Here is a 21,492-nt window from a genome sequence, read left to right on the forward strand (position 1 = left end):
TATAATAAATACACCAGTTCTTATGAAACAGCCCTACCATGTCCTGTATTTAGTATGGAAAGTGGGTACCAGTAATGAAGTGGTGACGTGTGGAGGTGCTTGGTATGTGGGAGGAATGACGGGTCTCAGGAATGAACTGTTAAAGCCTATGCGCAGAGTTTAATCCATTAAAAAAAAAAAAAAAAAAAACAGTAAGCAATAGCTCTCCTAACTCTTCAGAACAGTGCCTATTAAATTATATTCTTGCCACATCTTGTTCATTTTTTCCACCTACATCAACCTCCTATACTGAAATCATTATATTGTACATTCAACTTTTACTAGATTAATGATGATTGTTGGGTTATTATAAACTAGTACTACATCTAATTCTAACCAACAGAACTCAGGGCTGTTCGGCCAAACTGCCAAGGGAACAACTACTACCAACCAAATTGAAGATCTAACCTAACCTAACCTAACCTAATCTATCCTAACCTAACCTATCCTATCATATCCTATCCGATCTTAAACCCACTGTCCAGGAGTTATCTCATGTAAAATTGTGTAGTATTAGTTTATAGAAAAGCAGTGGATTTGGACTCTGGTGTGGTCTATGCACTATGGCTTGAGTTCCAGGGGTGACTGAAGGTTTATCTGGCATGTAACTACTACCAGGGTTGCAAGGTCAGTCTTAGGCTATCAAATATTGCAGACTATGGTAGGGGTGTAAGGTCAGTCTCCTACCATTAAATATTACAGACTATGGTAGACTACACTCAGTCTCCTATGCTTCACATGGGGTAGTAGAGATGTCCGAGGTTGAATCATGTAAACATTATCATTGTTATAGGTTGGTCTCCTTCCCCTTCAACCTAGCCTCAGACCCATACACTATTGATCTATTGCCAGATGCATTAATCTTGTAAGGGATGGCCACAAAAAAATTGCCTCAATGTCGCCCTGTTCCCAGCCATTTCACTGCCCTGCTCCCAGCTCACACACCCCTTCTCTTATATACCTCTCCACTCCATCCCTCCATCTCATCCTTGGCCTCCCCCTTCCTCTCCCCCTCTCCACACTCTCAAGGCAGCAAAATAGGACTGGTTGTTACTGCAGTGGCACTAACATAACCAGGTGACTCCACTGTGTGGTTACACTAAATTCCCTGAACTCACCCTCTATGAACCAAATGATGAATTGCGACCCGAAGGAATGGGGAAACTTCAGCCTGCAGTCAACTGGGTTTGTGTCCAGGTGAATCGGGGGACAGATAAACCTCCACCACCATTATCCTACACAAACTATACATCTTAGGGTTAAAAAAAAAAAAAAACTCTGATGCTACCCAGAATAAAAAAAATATTCTAGAGTTGAGGAGATTAATGGAGACACGTTTAATATAGTGGCAGGAAGAATGAAATATTCAATAAGGAAATAACTGCTGAAGGCAGTAAAGGCAGTCTTAATATATAAAATAATTACACATTTTACCCAAAATAAAAATGAAACAACCAGGTACAAAAATGAATAAAATACTTTACATGATTATACCACAGGAGGGGACTGTGGCTTATAATTTAAAAAAAAAAAAAATAATACTTTTCAAAACTAAAAGTGATCCAGTAAAACTATTATATTTTACAAACTTGAATATTACCCTAGAAATATAATGTGCTTTATTTTTATTCTGGGTACTGCATGATGGTTTTATTTAGGTAAGAGAAGTTAGAGCTTCAGGGCACAAACATAGGTCTTCATTCAAGTTGCTAAAATCTATGGGAGTGAAAGTGCCTCATTTCAGAAAAACATTAGGGAGTCATGCACATCACTGAAGAAAAATGTTGGTGACAACCAGAAAGAGTAGCTTCTAAAGGTAATTCTGCATCTAAAAAATACTTTAGTGGGAACAACAATAAACCAAGACTAGATAATTATAACCTAATATCTCATTAATCTAACCAACATATAAAGATCAGACCTACTGACATCTACCTCACATGAACATAATCTAACTCACCCTAACCTAACCTCACAGACTAGATCATTATAACAATCTCTTACAGTAATCAAACCAATACATACCAGTCAGACCTAACTAATCTCACACAAACCCAATCTAGCTCACAAAAACCTATCCTCACAAATAATACCCTAATCTCTTACACTAATTTAGCCTATGCGTACAGATCAGACTTACCCAAGCTTATTAAACTGACCTGACTCAACCAAACCTAACCATACATATCTCAGAGTAACCTAATCCCAGACTAAACATAACCTAACCTCACAATAATATACACTAATCTCAAAGATCAGACTTAACCACATCTAACTCAGACTAACCTAGCCCATCCAGCCTCATCAACCCTAACATTACCCTAACCTTACCCATCCTACTTCAGATCAACCTAACCCAACCCACCAACTGACTATATTGTGCTTATTCTAACTAGAGATCCCGAACCCCTTTCAGCTCAGTTACCAGCCAAGCGGAGAAATATTAGAGCATAACAACCAAGGAGATTCATTCTTACCTCTTATTAATTTAATTTTCAGTAACCACAGCTTAATATACAGGTTGTGCAATTGGTTCAGTTCTGTCACGTAAAAATAAAAATAGTTACCAAGGAGGCTCATTCTTACCTACTAAGGCTCTGAATTCTGTGCAACCTTGACCTATATTAATTTTGTTTTATCGAGGCGAAGATGCACTTGACAGGTTGGTGATGTCTGGCTGAATGCAACATGTCCGAATAACATCGTTGTATTTCAAATAATTATCCTCTCTTCCTATTTCTCCCATCTTTCCTGTTACTTCTTATTGCTTTTCTTTCCTTTACAGGTGGCTTTACATTGAGTGACATGCCAAATGGTTTCCTGTAAGCCAAGAAACCATTTACAATGCTGGGTGGTAACCATATAACCAAACCATACGTGCTCCCTACGTGTCAGCAAGTGGGTTGGTGGAGGGTTAGTGCCCCTCCCCGTAAAACAAATAACTCAAAGGCAAATGGCCACCCCTTATGGGATTATGGCATCTGGCAATAGATAGATAGACAGATTGGTAATGTGAATCGAAACTTGCTAACTCAGATACAACAATGTTATTCGGACACGTTGCATTCAGCCAATCAACATCAACCTGTCAAGTGCATCTTCGCCTCGATAAAAAAAACTGAGTATAGCACTGTATTTAAGTTGTGGGCTCAGTTCCATCAAGTAAAACAAATCAGCTATATACAAGATTTACGATGGAGGGCATAGGCACAAAAAACATACCTCCACATTACCCTGTCTTCTACCATCAGGCTGCCCTCCCTCCAGCTCACAACATACGAGTACTCACTGAGGTATCTCTCCACCCCATTCCTCCACCTCATTCTCACTCTTCCTACTCCTCCCCTCTGCCTCACTCACAAGCAATCCCCTAGCCTGTCTCTCATCCTCCATTCTCACCACTCTATCCTCAGTCTCCTCCTCTATCTCACTGACATACACTCTCCTGGTCAGTCTTCATTCTTTCCATTCTATCCCTTAATCTCATCTTCAGTCTCCTCTCCACCTCACTCACATACACTCTCCTGGTCAGTCTCTAGTTCCCCATTCTCACTGCTCCATCCTTTCATCTCGTACTCAGTCTCCCCCTCCACCTCATTCTCATACACTCTCCTGCTCAGTCTTTCATTCTCCATTCTCACCACCCCATCCCTTCATCTCATCCCTGGTCTCCCCTTCCACCATACTCAAAAGCACGTCTCCCAGTCAGTCTCCCGTTATTCATACTCCCCACATGGCCAAACCTTGTCCAAGTGCTTCTGCAAACACTACACAATACATCCACATCATCATTAAATATCAGATGTCCCTGAATAACACCACTATGCACTACACTATTACATATTACACTGTGACAAATACAATAGCAGTGTTTTGCCCACCATGCAACATTAATGGTGACACTCTCGGGCATGACATACAAGTACTCTCAACAGAAATGACCATCAGAAGAAAAGATCATCATAAGACTTAACTGGAATGAATTGCTAGGACTGTCCCAATTTTGAGAAGGCTAGTGGTACCTATATCAAGACTCAGGCTCCTATGACTCACTTCCTGGTGAATAAAATAATGAATAAAAATAGAGCATAAAACAGGTGGAATGAAATACTTGAGTCACCCCAAGAAGGTGTTACAGTATTAAGTCTCAGGTTTGTATGACTTACTCTCGGCCAAAAAACAAGTCTGACATTAATTATAACAGAATACTAGAGTTTTCCTGATCATAAGATGGTTAACAGTGACAATATTAACTCTCCCAGGTTACTATGACATACTCTCAACTGAAAAGAACACCATATGGCATTATAAAATCAAATGAAATAGAATATTAAAGCTGTCCTTACCACTAGAGGGGTTATGGTGACAGTATTAACACTTAGGACACTCAGGCTGATGTGCAATACTACCTCTTCTACTATTATAAATATGTTTACAATTAACACTCATGTTCCTACGACTCTCATTGGTTATGTTCGTATAGTTTAAAAAGGCTTCAACATGCTTGCGTGCATCGACCTTGGTCACTTAATGGCAGCTTCCTATGCTGCTCAATCTCAGGCAGCCTACCTCATTAGTCCCTTATCCCAGAGGTCACACTTTATGACCTCGTCCTGGATCTATTTTGGTCTGCCTCTCACAGTCCTACCCTTGATGTTCACATTTCTCACTTTCCACACCCAGTTGTCATCCTCCATCTTATCCATATGCCCAGACCATCTCAATCTACCCCTTCTCATCACAACACCAATACACTCCAGTCCCATCCTTCCTCTCAACTCTTCAACTGTAAACCTTGTCCCCCCCCCCCCACCACCCCAGCCTCACATTCAAGGACACACTACATATCAATCTAATCAGTCTCATTTCTGTATGTTTGAGCCTACAAATATCCTCTTCCTTTACTGCCCAGGTCGCACTACCATACACCATTACACATCTAAAACATGCCACATACAAAGATCCCTTAGCATGGAAGGATAGCCCTCTCAATGTCTGGAGCAGCAACATCTCCCTGAACTTCCTCTTGTCACTCCTTACCCTAGCCAAAGAGCTGGCTTCAGCCCCATCTCCAATAACATGTCCCCCAAATAGCAAAACTTTTCCACACACTCATGAGACTCACCAGCATGATCAATCCTTTTGCACCTGACAATCTCTAAATGCTATCCTTGAAACACCAAACACATGAAATCAACATTATCTCTCAGTCTACCTCCAATACCACTAAATCTTTTATGCACCCACTTACCACAAATACTGCACAAGATGGAGCTACTCTCCACATCCTTGTAACAAACTGCACATGGTCATTCTCCCTCTGCTTTGTTGGTACTGTCAACAGCCCTAGATATCATCACTTTTGATTTATCCACATTTACTCACAAACCCTTGTGCCCCATTCCATCTCTCCACTTGCTAAATCTTTCCTCTGCCTCTCTTTCATTCTCAGAAATCAACTCAAAGTCATCAACATACAAAATATCCCACAGGAGTCCATTTCTGATGTCACACTGTTGGAAAGTGAATATGACATCAGTGGTCTCTTTGCTTGGCATAAACCCAAACTGCAACTCATCAATATTCACTCTTACCCTTACCATACCTTCTAAGATTCTCTCCATTACCTTCATTATTGGGTCCAAAAGTTTTATGCCTCTATAATTTCCACTTTCCAAGGCATCACCCTTCTCCTTGTGCACATTTACAGTCATAATCTTCTGCCAGGCCTCTGGGACCACACACTCATATATAATCGTATTTATCAAATCATTAACTAAACCCACTCCTATATCTTCTGAGGTCTTCAGCATTTCAGCAGTCAACCCACACACACCTGCTGCCTTCCCCACCTGCATCCTGCCTATTGCCCTGCTCACAGTAGTGGCATCAATCAAAGGCCAAGGGCCAAACACTGGATCTGCTGACTCCAAACCTTCCTTGTTCCAGTCAAACTCCTCATTCAGTAACTGGTTACTGTACGAAGTATAATGCTCTCTCCAGGCATGTTTAATATTCTCACTGTCCACCACTACCTTTCCTTCATCATTCTTTACACACTGCTCATTTATGATATCCATCTTTTCCCTCTTCATCTGATTTGCAACCTTAAATACCATATTCGTCCTTTCAGTGCTATTTAGGTTATCCAATATAAGTCTCAGATTTTCCCCTGTATACCTCCTTCTAGCCTTTTACTTAGCAGCCAAGTATTTCTCTCTGTTACCACACCTTTTCTCTTCCCAGAGAAGTCTTCTTTTCTCCTTAACTGTGGCTTCTATACCCTCATTCCACCACCATGTTACCTTATGTCTTGGAGGGCCCTTTGTTCATCCACACACTGAACAGGTAACTCTCAAGAGACTGTTCTTGAGAACTCTAATGCCCATGAACATTTCTGTCAACAGTTCCCTGTTCAGCCACCGCTATACTCGTGTCAGACATCACTCTATTCATCTCACTACACAAAGCATCCCAAAGTATCCCTTAATGTTTCGTTTTTCGACTTCTATATTTTCCTCATGGGTGCATAGATCCTCTTCTTTAACTCCTTACGCACCATGTCACATATCAGTAATTTGTGTTCCTGCACACACTTTTCACTCCCTATAACTTAACATCCCTTACCAACCTCCTATCAACTCTCCTGCACAGGAAATAGTCAATCTGGCTACTATTTCCCTCACACTCATATGTAATCAGCCTAGCCCATGCAGAAAAAAAAATGTCATTGCAAGAAAAAAAATCCAGGCTCATTGGAAACCAAATGAATCCTGGTTATATCAATAGCACCCAGGCTCCTATGACTCACTCAGATGAATGAATTATATGTAGATTTACAGACAGTTAACTGGAACAGAATGCTAGAGTTGAGCTGACCCTGAGAGGGATCATGGACATAAATCAACACTTAGGCTGCTAGCCAACAATTATATCCAGTATACGAAACAATGAATGTCCAAAATGAAATGATGATAGGAAAGGCCTCTCATTGAGAAAGGACTTATTATTGCTGTATCTATCCCCCCAGTTCATAAAATCTATTGTAAGATAAATATAACTTTGAGAAGATGACAGGAATAACATGAAAAAGATAATTATGTCAAGCCACAGTGGGTTATGAAATGCTGTGTCTAACCTCTCAGTCTGAAAAGTCTCTCCAATCTATCCACCTATCTGACTATCTGTCTGGCCTATCCTATCTGTCTATCTAACATGAAAAAGATGTTCCAAGCCTCAGTGGGTTATGAAATATTGTACCTAACCTCTACAGTTTGAAAAGTCTATCCTACCTATCTATCTATGTATCTGCATATCATCTATCCTATCTATCTATAGCCAGACACTGTAATCTTGGAAGGGATGGCCACAAGCAAATCTACCTATATCAAATCCATCCAAAGCTAAAACTGATACGAAGATGGTGGAAATACCCTGAACAAGACATCCTTTGGGTTTGGTGTGCTATATACTCACTCCTTACCACCCTACAACCAGTATCACAATTAAGAACATCCTACTGATACATTCATTCCTTTTCTGTCCAGTTATCATCATCATCATCATTACCATCATCATCATCATCATCATCATCATCAAAATCGTTACCATCATCATCATCATTATCGTTATCATCATCATCATCTTCAGCTCTTTTTCTCAGCCAGACCTACTCTTTTTCCCAAAAACCAATATTATAGTCAATAAGAACACTCACCAACCAATACACTCTCATTCTTTTTCTGTCCAGTTATCATCTTCATCATCATCATCATCATCATCATCAACCACTATTCCCACCCTACAATTGGTATTACAGTTATTAAAAACATCCATCTAGCAATATGCTCACTCCTTTTCAGTCAGGCCATTGTTGCCATCATCATCATCATCATCATCATCATCATCATCATCATCATCATCATCATCATCATCATCACCACCACCACCACCACCACCACCACCACCACCACCACCACCATCATCATTACCCTGCTCTCTTTTTCCCAACTAAGCATGGGATGTGGTGTTGTAAAATGGGATAAATTGCCAGAAGAGACAAAATCTTAAGACGAAAAACTTTGCAATGAACAGAATTACCATCACCATGATCATCATCATCACCACCACCACCACCTTCATCATCATCTCCTTCATCATCATCAGCTACATCATCATCATCATTCCTATTTCTTTCCCACCTAATTTCGAGGTGGGATGACATGAAACATTTTAAGTTAACAGAATAACCACCACCAGCAACAACTACTACAGCCCTTTCCCACCTCAGGATGGGGTGAGTTGCAAGAAGACAAAGAAATTAAAATTACAGCATGGCAATATCATCATCCAACCAGCATCATCATCATCCAGCCATCATCATCATACAACCATCATCATCATCATCATCATCATAATCATTACTTGGGTCTCACTAATGGAAGGTCACAAAATGGCCCATCCACACACTCACTGAGTGTTTGTGGTATGATGAACTTAGGTGCCATCCACACATCTGATAAAGTTTGCATAGTCTATTCACTGTTACCTGACAAGAGATCCTTAAACCATTCCAGCTTAGTTGATGGCCATGTGTTGTCAGATTGGAGGGTTGTGTTCACTACAGTCCTCTTACCTTAACTTGGCCCAGAATTTTGTCCTTTTACAATTTATTTCACATAGCTCAGTGCCAGGGCAAGACAATACTGTGGCTCCACATCACTGTCATAGCACTTCTTTGTGACTAGCACCAAAAATTAATGTCTTGTTACAACTCAGTATTCAAGATGGACAGATGGCAATTTTAGGCTATGTTACAGTATAAGGGGTATAGTAACCAAGAAGACTGATTCCTACCTTATACCTACGGCTGAGATGATGGGATGAGGTGGTGAGAATGGAGAACGAGAGACTGACTTGGAGAGGGTACGTGAGTAAGGTGGCAGGGGAGGCAAACGATGAGATGAAGGGATAGGGTGGTGAGAATGGAGAATGAGAGACTGACTTGGAGAGTGTATGTAAGTGAGGTGGAGGGAGGGACCAAGGATGAGATGAAGGGATGAGGTAGTGAGAATGACTGAGAGACTGACTAGGACAGTATATGTAAGTAAGGTGGCAAGGGAGACAAAGGATGGAGATGAAAGGATGGGGTGGTGAGAACAGCTGAGAGACTGACTAGAAGAGTATATGTAAGGTGGCAGGGGAGACAAAGGATGGGATGAGGGAATGGGGTGGTGAGAATGGGGAATGACAGACTGACTAGGAGACTATGAGAATGGAGTGAAGGGTGAGACAAAGGATGAGATAAAGGGAGGGAGGGAGTGGTGAGTAATGAGAGATTGTCTAGAGAATGTATGTAAGTGAGGTGGAGGTAGAGACCAAGGATGAGATGAAGCGATATGGTGGTGAGAATGGAGAATGAAAGACTGACCAGATGTGTATGTGAATGAAGCAGAGGAAGAGACCAAGGATGAAATGAAGGGATGGGGTGCTGAGAATGAAGAGTGAGAGATTGACTGAGAGCATATGTGTGTGAGGTGGAGGGGAGACAAAGGATGAGATGAAGGGATGGGATGGTGGCCAGTGAGTGTGGATGGGCCTTAAGACAAAACAATATACAACAGCCAAAACATCAAAACATTAACCAGAAACCAACACTAGATATCTTTTGAAAACTCCCATGGATACAATATACAATGGCAAAAACATTAACCATAATACAATACTGGATCTTTTCAACTGTCTTTTAAATTCCCTTGGATATCTGAGTGACATGGGTACAAAATAACACACCTACAAAGACAATTGCCAATCTAACCTTAATTATGTACAGTATAATTTTATGATATACAAAACAATACAGTGATGCAGTGTATACCCAACCAAACCCATGGATATTCCTGTAGGTAAATAAAACAATCTGCCACCAGTTATAAACAGACAAGATATACCACACTGAGAAAGACTATAAGTTATAACAGATGAACAAGATACAGTATATGGAGAGAGACTATAAGTTATAACAGGAGAACAAGATATACCCGGTACTATGACTATAAGTTATAACAGAAGGACAATATACAATGAGACAGACTATTTAAAAAGAACACAATACACAGAGAAAGACTATCAATTTAAGCTCATGAATTTTGCAGCTGCTGAATATAATAATCTGGTGGCAGTTACAATAAACTTATAATGAGGTCTACACAACATGTACCAGTATTTAAATTCAGATTACCATACTCTAACAATAAAGTAAATCCTCTCTATATTAAATCTTGTTAAGCCTGTAACAATAAATGCATTAAATTCTCACTATACTCACCCTTGTCAATCCTGTAATAATAAATACAGTAAACCCTCACTATCTCAAACCTTGTTAATCCTGTAACAATAAATAAATTTTCCATTATGCTGAATGTTGTTAATCCTGCAATAGTAAACAAAGTACGCATTAATTACATCAAACCTGGCTAATCCAAACTTCAGTAGGCCCAACTTTCAATATTATCAAACTAAAGGTTAATTCAATGAGGTGACGTGGATATCAGGTCAAACAAGAGATAAATAAAGTCATTTTTGTTCTTCTGTTTTGCTGTTTATCATCATCTGAAAAGTTTTATTATTAACTACTGTATCAGGGTATAGAGAAGAATCCCACACAAAACTGAAATAAATCTATGAATGTGTATTCTTCCATTAAGAATCCACCAAACAAGATTAAATATAAAATCAAACCTGGGGTCATTAAATTTAATACCTCCTAAAGAACACTGGTTATACAGTACAGAACTACTGGCTATATCATCAGCCTTTCCTCATAATTAGTTCGATATATTGAGGGTTTACTGTAATTATATACCCAGTGACTATCCATGATACTCTTGAACCTACATGAACCCATGTGTGGGAAGTTACACTCAGGTACACATGGGTCTGGATGGGATATACAGCACTATACTCAATTCACCTTCACTTGGCCCAGATTCTCGTCCTTCTTCAGCCTATTTGATGTAGCTCAGTGGCAGAATAGGATAATACCATGGTCCTGCATATTTCCATAGCACTTCTTCACGACTAGCATCATTTTCTAGTATTAATCTATTGTTACAACTCAGCATTCAAGATAGAGAGACAGCAATTTCAGGCTGAGCTAGAGTAAAATCAGTATAAAACAGACTGAAATGGTTGTACAGTGTAAACATTTGTATCTATGGCCAGAGATACATACCAAGCCTCTTTCAGCATTGCAATATTAGTCATCAAAGGGAAGTGACACATACAAAAGGTGAATTATTATGCAAACATTTGTATCTATGGCCAAAGAAACATACCGAACCTTTCTCAGCCTAGGAAAATTGGCAACTAGAGGAAAGTGACATACAAAAGGTGAATTATTAGGCAAAGATTTGTATCTATGGCCAGAGAAACATACCAAGCCTCTCTCAGCTTTGTAATATAAGCCAATAGAGTAGAGTGTAAAGTACAAGAGGTGAAATATTATGCAAACTTTTGTATCTATGGCCAGAGATACATACCACGCCTCTCCCAGCTTCTGTCCTTGAGTGTACATTATTACATTTATACAGGATGCATTGTAAATAGCTCTCTACTAGAAACTCACATGGCAGTACCTTACCTGCTGTGGGGATGGCTGAGTCAGCTAGCGTGAATGCAGTTGTAGCATTTGGAGTAGGAAATGAATAAATGATGCCTGGGACATACTGATAACACTGACTAAGCCATTCCCACAACATAAGAGAAATCACCCGGAGGAGTACAAGTGGAGCATTATACAGAGTATGGGCTACACAATTAGTGCACAACAGACAAAAACAAGCAGATTAACACATTGAACCATTTACTTAAAATGATAACCTTCATTCTTGTTCAATAAAAGTTTTTTCATAGTTTCCAATTCCTCAGGATTTATTACATATTATATGTTGGAGGTGATGCTGAAGCTAGCTCTATGGTTGGAGGAAGTTCTGGGAGCTGTTGCCTCTCCTGACATTGAGAGCATTCTCCCTCCATGCTAAGGGATCTTTATCTTTGTATGTGGCATGTGTTAGGAATATAATGCTGTATGGTAGTAAGGAATCTTTAAATTTGTATGTGGCATGTGTTAGGTGTATAATGCTGTATGGTAGTAAGGAAATTTTAAATCTGTATGTGCAATGTGTTAGGAGTATAATGTTGTATGGTAGTAAGTAATCTTTCAGTCTATACGTGGCATGCGTTAGGAGTATAATGCCGTATGGCAGTGAGACCTGGGCAGAAAAGAGAAAGGATATTTTTAGGCTCAAATGTACAGAAAGGACAATAATTAGGTGAATGTGGAGTGTGTCCTTGAATGCGAGGCCTGGGGAGGCTAGGTTCATGTCTGAAGAGTTGGGAGGAAGTGAGGGACTGGAGTGTATTGGTGTTGTGATAAGGAGGAGTAGATTGAGATGGTTTGGGCATGTGGAGGGGATGGAGGATGACAGTTGGATGCAGAAAGTGAGAAGTGTGAATTTCAGAGGTAGGGTTGCGAGAGGCAGACCAAGTAAATACCTGGGGCGACCTCAAAGGTAAGGGACTGAATAAGGAGGCTGCCTGAGATCGAGCTGTGTGGAGAACTACCACTGTGTGACCAAGACCAATGCATGCAAGCATGTTGGAGCCTTTATAAGTGATACACCATGATATGACTACAGTTGTCTCATTAAGCTGTGGTATCAGTCTTTACTTTGTGGAAGGTGGGGGTGCCATCATCCTCTCACTCCCCTCTTCCTATTTTCTCCCATTTTTCCTGTCACTTTAAATTACTCTTCTTTCTATTTCATGGGGCTCTACATCAACTGACAAACCAAATGTTTCCTGTTACCCACAGCACCATTTATGATACTGGATGGTAACCATACAACCAAATAATGGGGTGATGTGGAGCCCCTGTTAACTGGGTGGGATGCAAATGGGGTGCCCACCCAGGAACCACACTTTCCCCTAACCTCACAGTGGCGAGATGCTGTCTATCGTGAGAGACCACTGGTTCATTCCAAGGGATGACCCTGCAGGGGTAGTTGTTTGCCTATAGTTGATCAGTATACTTGGCCAGACAAACCAGGGTTATTCTACCGCTACTATTACATCAAACATAATGAACTTTCAATTTTAATGTCGCACAGATGTCCCCTAATTACTGTCCTACATCATACAGATGGAATACCTATACTGCAGGCAGATTTTCTCAATAACAAAGTACGGTACAGTATTAAGGGTGACAGAGAAACACAGGTTTGAGAATCAGTCTCATCCATAACTCATATTTCTCCATCAACCTCATACATCTGCCCAACCTGTGTTTGTCTGTATCACCCTCATACATACTGTCCACATATCTCAAAAATCCCTTAAATATGACTGAGTTCGCCTTACTAGGCTTAGATCAGTTATCAGCATAAAGAATGCACACTGTCAGCTTAGCACACCCCAACAAAATGCCACAAAGGGAGGAAGCTGGTCAACTACCCTTCATGAAGTACAACAAAATCTTAGCCTCTGGTTCCTATTTTTCAAAAGAAGATACAAATGGACTGGCTGTTACATTTTTTTCCCTATCCATACTTTGTTATCCCATCAAGAGTGTTGGGGCCCTGGGTGAATGAGAGAGAGAGAGAGAGAGAAGAGTAACATATAAGTCTTATATAGGTTATAATGCTGGGAAAAGAATGAAACCTAAACTGAGGTAAAAGAATGAATACAAAATAAATGGCAAGCTAAAAGATCTGATTTTTATGGAGGGAGAAAGAGAAGAAGAATGAGAGTGTAAAAAATGAATACATTATGAATGCAGAATGTAAAATAAAATGTAGGATGAAGCTAGAATGAAAGGCAAACTAAAAGATCAAATTTTTATGGAAGGAGAGAGAGATGGAGCCTGAGTGTTAGTAATGAATGTGGTATGAATGTAGAATATTATGTGAAATAGAATATGAGAGAGGAGGGTATGAGCTGGGAGGAGGGCAGTGAAATGGCGGAGGACAAGGCGACGTGGAGGCATTTTGTTTGTTGCCAGCTCTTACGGGATGAAGGCATCTGGCAACAGATAGCTGATAGATAGATAGATTGTAGAATGAAGGAGAGGATGAATAAAAAGTGTTGACAGAATGAGTTGCTTTTGTTGTGGCATCAAGACCTAAACATGAACCCAGTGGACTGTAGGCTTAAGTTGTCCTCCTGCAGTCTACCATCCTCTTTTTACAATACTGGTAGCTCACACACACACACACACACACACACACACACACTGCTCGCTGGTGCAGTGGTAACGTTCTCGCTTGCCAACTGGTGGACGGGAGTTCGCGTCTCGCTCAGGTTGCGAAAAGTTTCACTGACGAAGTGGGTGGTTACTGTCCCCCTTGAGCAAGGGGACGGGTGTGTGCATGTGTGAAGGTCACTGCCTTGCCCTTAGATCGGACTATATGAGCTCTCATCTCCCTTCCGGGAGGGTAAAAGCTGACGATCATGACCATCAATTGATCCTGACCGACCCGGTGAATTACACACACACACACACACACAAAATTACCTACCAGACTCAATACAATGACCATCACTATAATAACATACATAATTTCTACACACACACAATAACATACATACACACATTTAAGACACACATGAACTTTGTATCAATCAGTCTATCTATCTATCTATCTATCTATCTATGCATCTATCTATACACAGAAAAGTATGAATTCATAATTCTCTCCAAAAACATTTAAAATATTCAGATATTCATATTGCTCTCCAGCATCCATTTTCCTTCCCCCCAAAGAAGAATGTTTACTGGGTGAGCTTGCTCTCTCTCTCTCTCTCTCTCTCTCTCTCTCTCTCTCTCTCTCTCTCTCTCTCTCTCTCTCTCTCTCTCTCTCTCTCTCTCATTCAACATACACAATCTTTCATAACCTTCATGTAAGCAAGTAACTTATCAACACACACACACACACACACACACACACACACACACACACACACACACACACACAAAACCTATATAAACAGCATATACCAAAAATCAAATACACACACATTATAACGATACACACATGCCTGTACATACACATGCATTTAAACATATACATGCACACACTCATCTACATACACATGCATACATACTATCATAAGCAAATTATACAGATTATCATATATTGGCGAGAAGTGTGTGTGTGTGTGTAATTCACTGGGTCGGTCAGGATCACTTGATGGTCGTGATGGTCAGCTTTTACCCTCCCGGAAAGGAGCTGAGAGCTCATATAGTCCAATCTAAGGGCAGGGCTGTGACCTTCACACACGCACACACCCGTCCCCTTGCTCAAGGGGGACAGTAACCACCCACTTCGTCAGTGAAACTTTTCGCAACCTGAGCGAGGCGCGAACTCCCGTCCACCAGTTGGCAAGCGAGAATGTTACCGTGTGTGTGTGTGGGGGGGGGGTAGTACTAAAATACAATAGCTATATTTCAAGAATAATATGTATGAGGACAAATGGACAGAGGATATATGTTCTTGGTTATACATATGAGTATATGGATTGATGGGTAATTGGATAGATACAGTATATACATAGATGGACTGACAGACAGATGGATAGAAAGATGGAGATGGATTAATAGATACGAAAAGACATGTAGTTGGATGGCTGGATAAATGGCTGGATTGTTTTATACAGATGAACTGATTGATAGATTCACAGAAAGAGATGAACAGATACTGACACACAGGTAGCTGGATAGATGGATGGACAGAAAAACAGACAGTTAAACAAAAGGATACAGACAGACAGAAGCACAAAAAATGATTGATACATACAGTATATACATATAGTGTATATACAGACAGACAATGATGAGTAGGTGGACAGAAAAAAAGTTATAGACAAACAAGTAATTAAAAATCCAACAGAGAAAAACATGAAGATAGTCAAGGTATCCCAGGACAGTAAATTGTAATTAACAGACAATACTATTTTACTCCCTCTGAGGTGTAGGGTTGTGAGATGTAGGACTGTGAGGTGTACGGTCCTGAGAGTAGGCTACTAACAGACTAGTAAATTAAAGCTTAATGACCAGCTTACTTAAACTGGCAGATTTCTATCTATCTATCTATCTATAGCCTGACACCCTAATCCCGCAAGGGGTGGCCGCAGACAAAACACCTCCAAGTCGCTCTGTCACCCCCCATTTGACTACCCTCCCCCAAACTCACCCCCCCCTCCCTCATATACCTCTCAACTCCATCCCTCCACCTCATCCTTGGTCTACCCCTCCCTCTCCCTCCCTCCACCTCAACTACATACACCCTTTTAGTCAGTCTTTCATTCTCCATTCTCTCCACATGTCCAAACCATCTCAGTGTATTTCTCCTAATCTTCTCAACCACATCCACATCCACCCCACAATGTTCCTTCACTTCTTCATTCGTCAACCTGTCCCTCCATGTCACTCCACATGCTCCTCTCAAGTAACTCACTTCCACTGCTCTCACTCTTGACTTGTTCCCCTCTTGCAAGGTCCACGCCTCGCTTCCATACGTCAGGGTAGGGCTCACAATACTATCATGTAGTGACTTCTTTACTTCCATACTCACCTCCCTATTTCTCATCACTGCTTTCAGTGAACCAACAACCTTCCTTCCCTGCTGTACCCTTTCACGCACTTCATCCCCCAAAGTTTCATCCTTACTCATTACACTACCCAAGTACTTGAATGCACTCACATTCTCCATATCCTCACCATCCAACCTCATTGTACATTCTGTGACTTCATTCCTCTCAAACACCATAACTTTACTTTTGTTTACATAATCTTTCAGCTTCCTCCTCCTACACACTGTCCCAAATTCATTCACCAAACCTTGCAACTGCCATTCATCTTCACTCAACAATACTGTATCATCAACAAACAGCAACACCGGAATATTCCAAATCTCACCCTCATTCATTAGAGCCACCCCCACATCCACTGCCCTACCTTGCACCTCCTTCACAATCCCATCCATGTATATATTAACAGCCATGGAGACATCACACAACCCTGTTTCAGTCCCACATTGAGATCAAAGAACTCACTCAGCTCACCATCCACTCGCACCGTAGCCCTAGCTCCTTTGTACTTACTCTTCACATCATTCAACAATTTTCCCTCCACCCCATATATTCTTAACACCTTTCACATACCTTGCCTATCTATTCTGTCATAAGCTTTCTCCAAGTCCATGAAGGCAGCATACGCTTTCTTTCCCTTCTCTAGATACTGCTCCACTAAACATCTTAGAACAAATATCTGATCTACACACCCTTTTCCCTTCCTAAATCCCCCTTGTTCTTCTCCAATGAGCTCCACTGTCATATGCCTAACCCTATCAATGAGTATTCTTCCATATATTTTACCAGTCACACTAAGAAGGCAAATACCCCTATGGTTACCACATACTTCTCTCTCCCCTTTTCCTTTGTATAAAGGAACAATTATACCTGATTTCCAGTCCTCTGGAACCCTTCCCTCTTCCCAAGCCAATCTACACAACTTCCATATCCACTCCACAACAATCTCACCCCCATACCTCAGCATTTCACCACACACTCCATCAATTCCTGGGGCCTTTCCCATCTTGATCTTTTTCATTGCTTCCACTACTTTCGCCCTACTGATCTCTTCCTCCCTCCTCTCATCTCTTCTTCTCCCAGCCATTCCCCAACCACTTATACTCGCATTGCTCTCACTCTCTACATTCAACAAATCCTCAAAGTGCTCCTTCCATCTCCTCAATTTCTCTCTCTTCTCCACCAACAATCTATTATTCCTATCTTTCACTCCCCTACTATATCCCCTTTCACACTGCCTTACTTTCTTTACCTCCTTCCAAAACAATTTCTTACTCTTCCTCCATTTCACACTCAGATTCCTCCCAAACTCTTCATCCACTTTCTTCTTACTCTCCTTCACCAGTCTCTTCACCTCCCTTCTCCTGCTCACATATAACTCTCTCTTCTCTCTCTCATCTTCTCCCCTACCTCTACTCACTAACCATTCACTATATGCCTTCTTCCTTTATTCCACAGCTCGTTTCACCTCATCATTCCATCATGCTGTCCCTTGCACACTCTTGCATCTCCTCCTCACTCCTCAAACGACCTCACACTCTGTGCCTATCTCTTCCATGAATATCTTACATAGGTCTTCCACCCCTTCCATCTGCTCTAGCTCATACCTTCCCAATCTTTCTTCCACTATGCTCTTATACTCTGCCATTTTCTCACTGTCTTGCAAATTCTCCACTCTTCTCACAGGAGCTGTTTCCTCCTGTCTTCCCCTTCGTCTCCTTAACCATTTTCTTTGCAGCTTTATCTTGGCCATCACTAAGTGATGGTCCGAGACTCCATTCCCCCACCTTCTCCACACTCTTGCATCCAACACTTGTCTTCTCATTCGCTCATCCACACACACATAGTCTATCATTGCCTTTCGTTCAACAAGTTCACCATCCATCCTCCTCATTACTCTCCATGTATACCAGTGGATCATCTTATGCCGAAAGTAGATGTCGGCTATTGTCAACCCCTTACCAGCACAGATGTCCACCAAAGCACTACCATTCCCATCTACTTCAGCTGGCACACCCCACTGACCAACCACTCCATCAACTCATACATTCCCAACTTTGCCATTCATGTCTCCAATCAAAAGCACTCTCTCGCCCCTCTCAAATTTGTCCATACATGCTTCTACTCTTGCCCAAAACTCATCTTTCACTCTTGCCACTCAGTCCTCTGTCGGAGCATACACACATACAATCGCCCATGCTTGTATACCTACTTTCATACTCACCCATACAATCCTTGCACCCACTGTTCCATACTCTCTTATATTCTCCTTCCACTTCTTGCTTATCATCAGACATACTCCCTCTCTTGCCCTCTCATTCTCATTAACTCCCACACATATACCTAAACCATATTACCATTGGCAGATTTACTTGATCAAAAAGCCTATAGCTACTTCTTGGGGATCAAACCAACGCATGGCTAAAACTCCAACAGGGGAATTCATCATCATCATGCAACATAAATTATAAAACCCACATTCACTTTCATCAACACTATTAATTCACCACACCAATTGGGTCTTTCTAACCACTAGGCACCATGAATAATGAAATAAAACCCCTATTTCACCTCTATGGGATAAAAACTATGCACAATCACCACTCTGACTGAGACTTTCTAACCACTACGAGTACACTACACAGCACCATGAAAAATAACACCCCTAGTCACTTCAAGAATCAAACTTATGCCTGTCACTCCTCTAGGCTATTTAATCACCACACCACTGCTATTCAACTTCGGTGGATAGAATCTCATGAGGGATGGATGGCAGTCTTGGGGTGGATGAATGGGTGGACAAGATTTGAATAAATGGTGATAAGTAGAAAAAATGAAACTGAATATAACAATCTCTGACCATGAAATTTTCAGTCTTCTAATTCTTCATTAGTCATCACTGTCTTTGTATCATTTATAAAGGCTCCAATACGTTTGTATGTGCTGGTATCAGTCACCTAATGGCATCTCTCTGTGCTGCTCGATCTCTGCCAGCCTCTCAGTTCAGTCCCTTACCTCTGAAGTCACACTCTATGACCTCATCCCAGGTCTTCTTTGGTCTGCCCCTCACACCTCTACCCTCGACATTCACACTTCTCACCCTCCGCACCCAACTGCAATCCTCCATCCTCTCCACAAGCCCAAACCATCTCAATCTGTCCCTCCTCATCACAACACCAATAAACTCCAGTCCCATCCTTCCTCTCAACTCTTCAATCATAAACCTAGCATCGCCCCAGGCCTTGAATTCAAAGACAAACTATACATCCATCTAATCACCATCATTTTCATCTGTCTGAACTGACAGATATCCTCTTCCTTTACTGTCCAGGTCTCATTGCCATACAGCATTACACTCCTAACACATGTCAAATGCAAAATCTGTGACCAATCTGGATTGTTCAATGGAAGTGTGGCCCTAAAGGAGATGTAAGTTAATTTCATACACTGCAGAACACTGTTGCTGAAGATTAAGCAGAAATGAGTACCATATACCATAAATAAGCAGAGTTAAACCGGCACACAAACGATGAATAACGTTATCACGTACGGAAGAGTAATGATCTTAGTATTCACCAAGAAAACAATGAATATGATTCCCTTTTGAAAGGCAACTCAAGCTTTCTGACAATCCTGCCTCTATTAAGATAGCACATCATCATTCTGAAAAGGAAAATATATATATATATATATATATTATATATATATATATATAATATATATATATATATATATATATATATATATATATATATTATATATATATATATATAATACAGCAGTAACGGGGTGGGTGGAGTAAACTGAAATAAAAAACAGAACACTGCCTTGCACTGAAGTGGCATCTGACCCAGTACATCAAGGGAAAGATGCAGTGCAAAGGGCAAAACAGATTCCACTGTCAAATACCAAGATATATGATGATCTGAAGGAATAATTTATAAAAAAATTGTATCAAGCACCCTCATTTAACACTCAGCTGGACAAAACAACAAACATGGAAGAGGTGCTAAGCTTCTGTTTATTGCTGCTTTCCAGGCTTTGAAGCAATGACCATGACTGAATACTCTAAGTTTCCAGCAGCTGAGAAATACACATAAGCAGTAAGCATTTTCTTGAAACTGAATGATTTTATGACAAAAGATACCGACTGGTTAGGGTGAAAACTATTACTACAGTTGGTTCAAGAGCAATAGTTGGTGCAATGAATCACAGTGTGAAATAAATCGTCAGTCAGTCATCAAGCTGTGTTCTAGTAGCAAAGTGACTGACTGAGGCTAGAAAAGCTAGTAAGAAAAATATCTTGAGTTCCTTCTTCATTATGATGTCAGAATAGTGAACTACTGTATATCTATGCTCAAGCAACAATGTTCTGACAGCAGTGTAAGGACTTGGAGGCCAACTTCACCAAACTCCTCCTCCATTATGAAATGCAATGGTTACCCAATGGGAAGGTTCATAACAGTGCACTGAGAGGAAATACTTTCTTTAGTGAGAAAGCCAATACCATGGGGATTATGTGTCAGTTAACTTCTGGCTGGCAAAGTTGTCTTACATGACCTTGATCTCTGACTATATGAAGAAACCAAAAATCAATCTCAAAGGAAAAGATGGGAGTATTTTCATGGGCATGGGGAAAGTATATTGATTCAAACTGAAGCTCGAAGGGGAGAGAGATTGTTGAAATGAACAATATTTCTGAGTTCTGATTTCTGGATGACTTTTGAGAGAATGTGTCTTGGAATATGTGATGCAGGCAGCAGAGCAGATGGTAGAACATATATCCCAGTATACTGCCAACATCTT

Source organism: Coenobita brevimanus, chromosome 79 (genome assembly GCF_032717465.1).
Source record: "Coenobita brevimanus isolate Jiangsu-jjx chromosome 79, ASM3271746v2, whole genome shotgun sequence".
Lineage (NCBI taxonomy): Eukaryota > Metazoa > Arthropoda > Malacostraca > Decapoda > Coenobitidae > Coenobita > Coenobita brevimanus.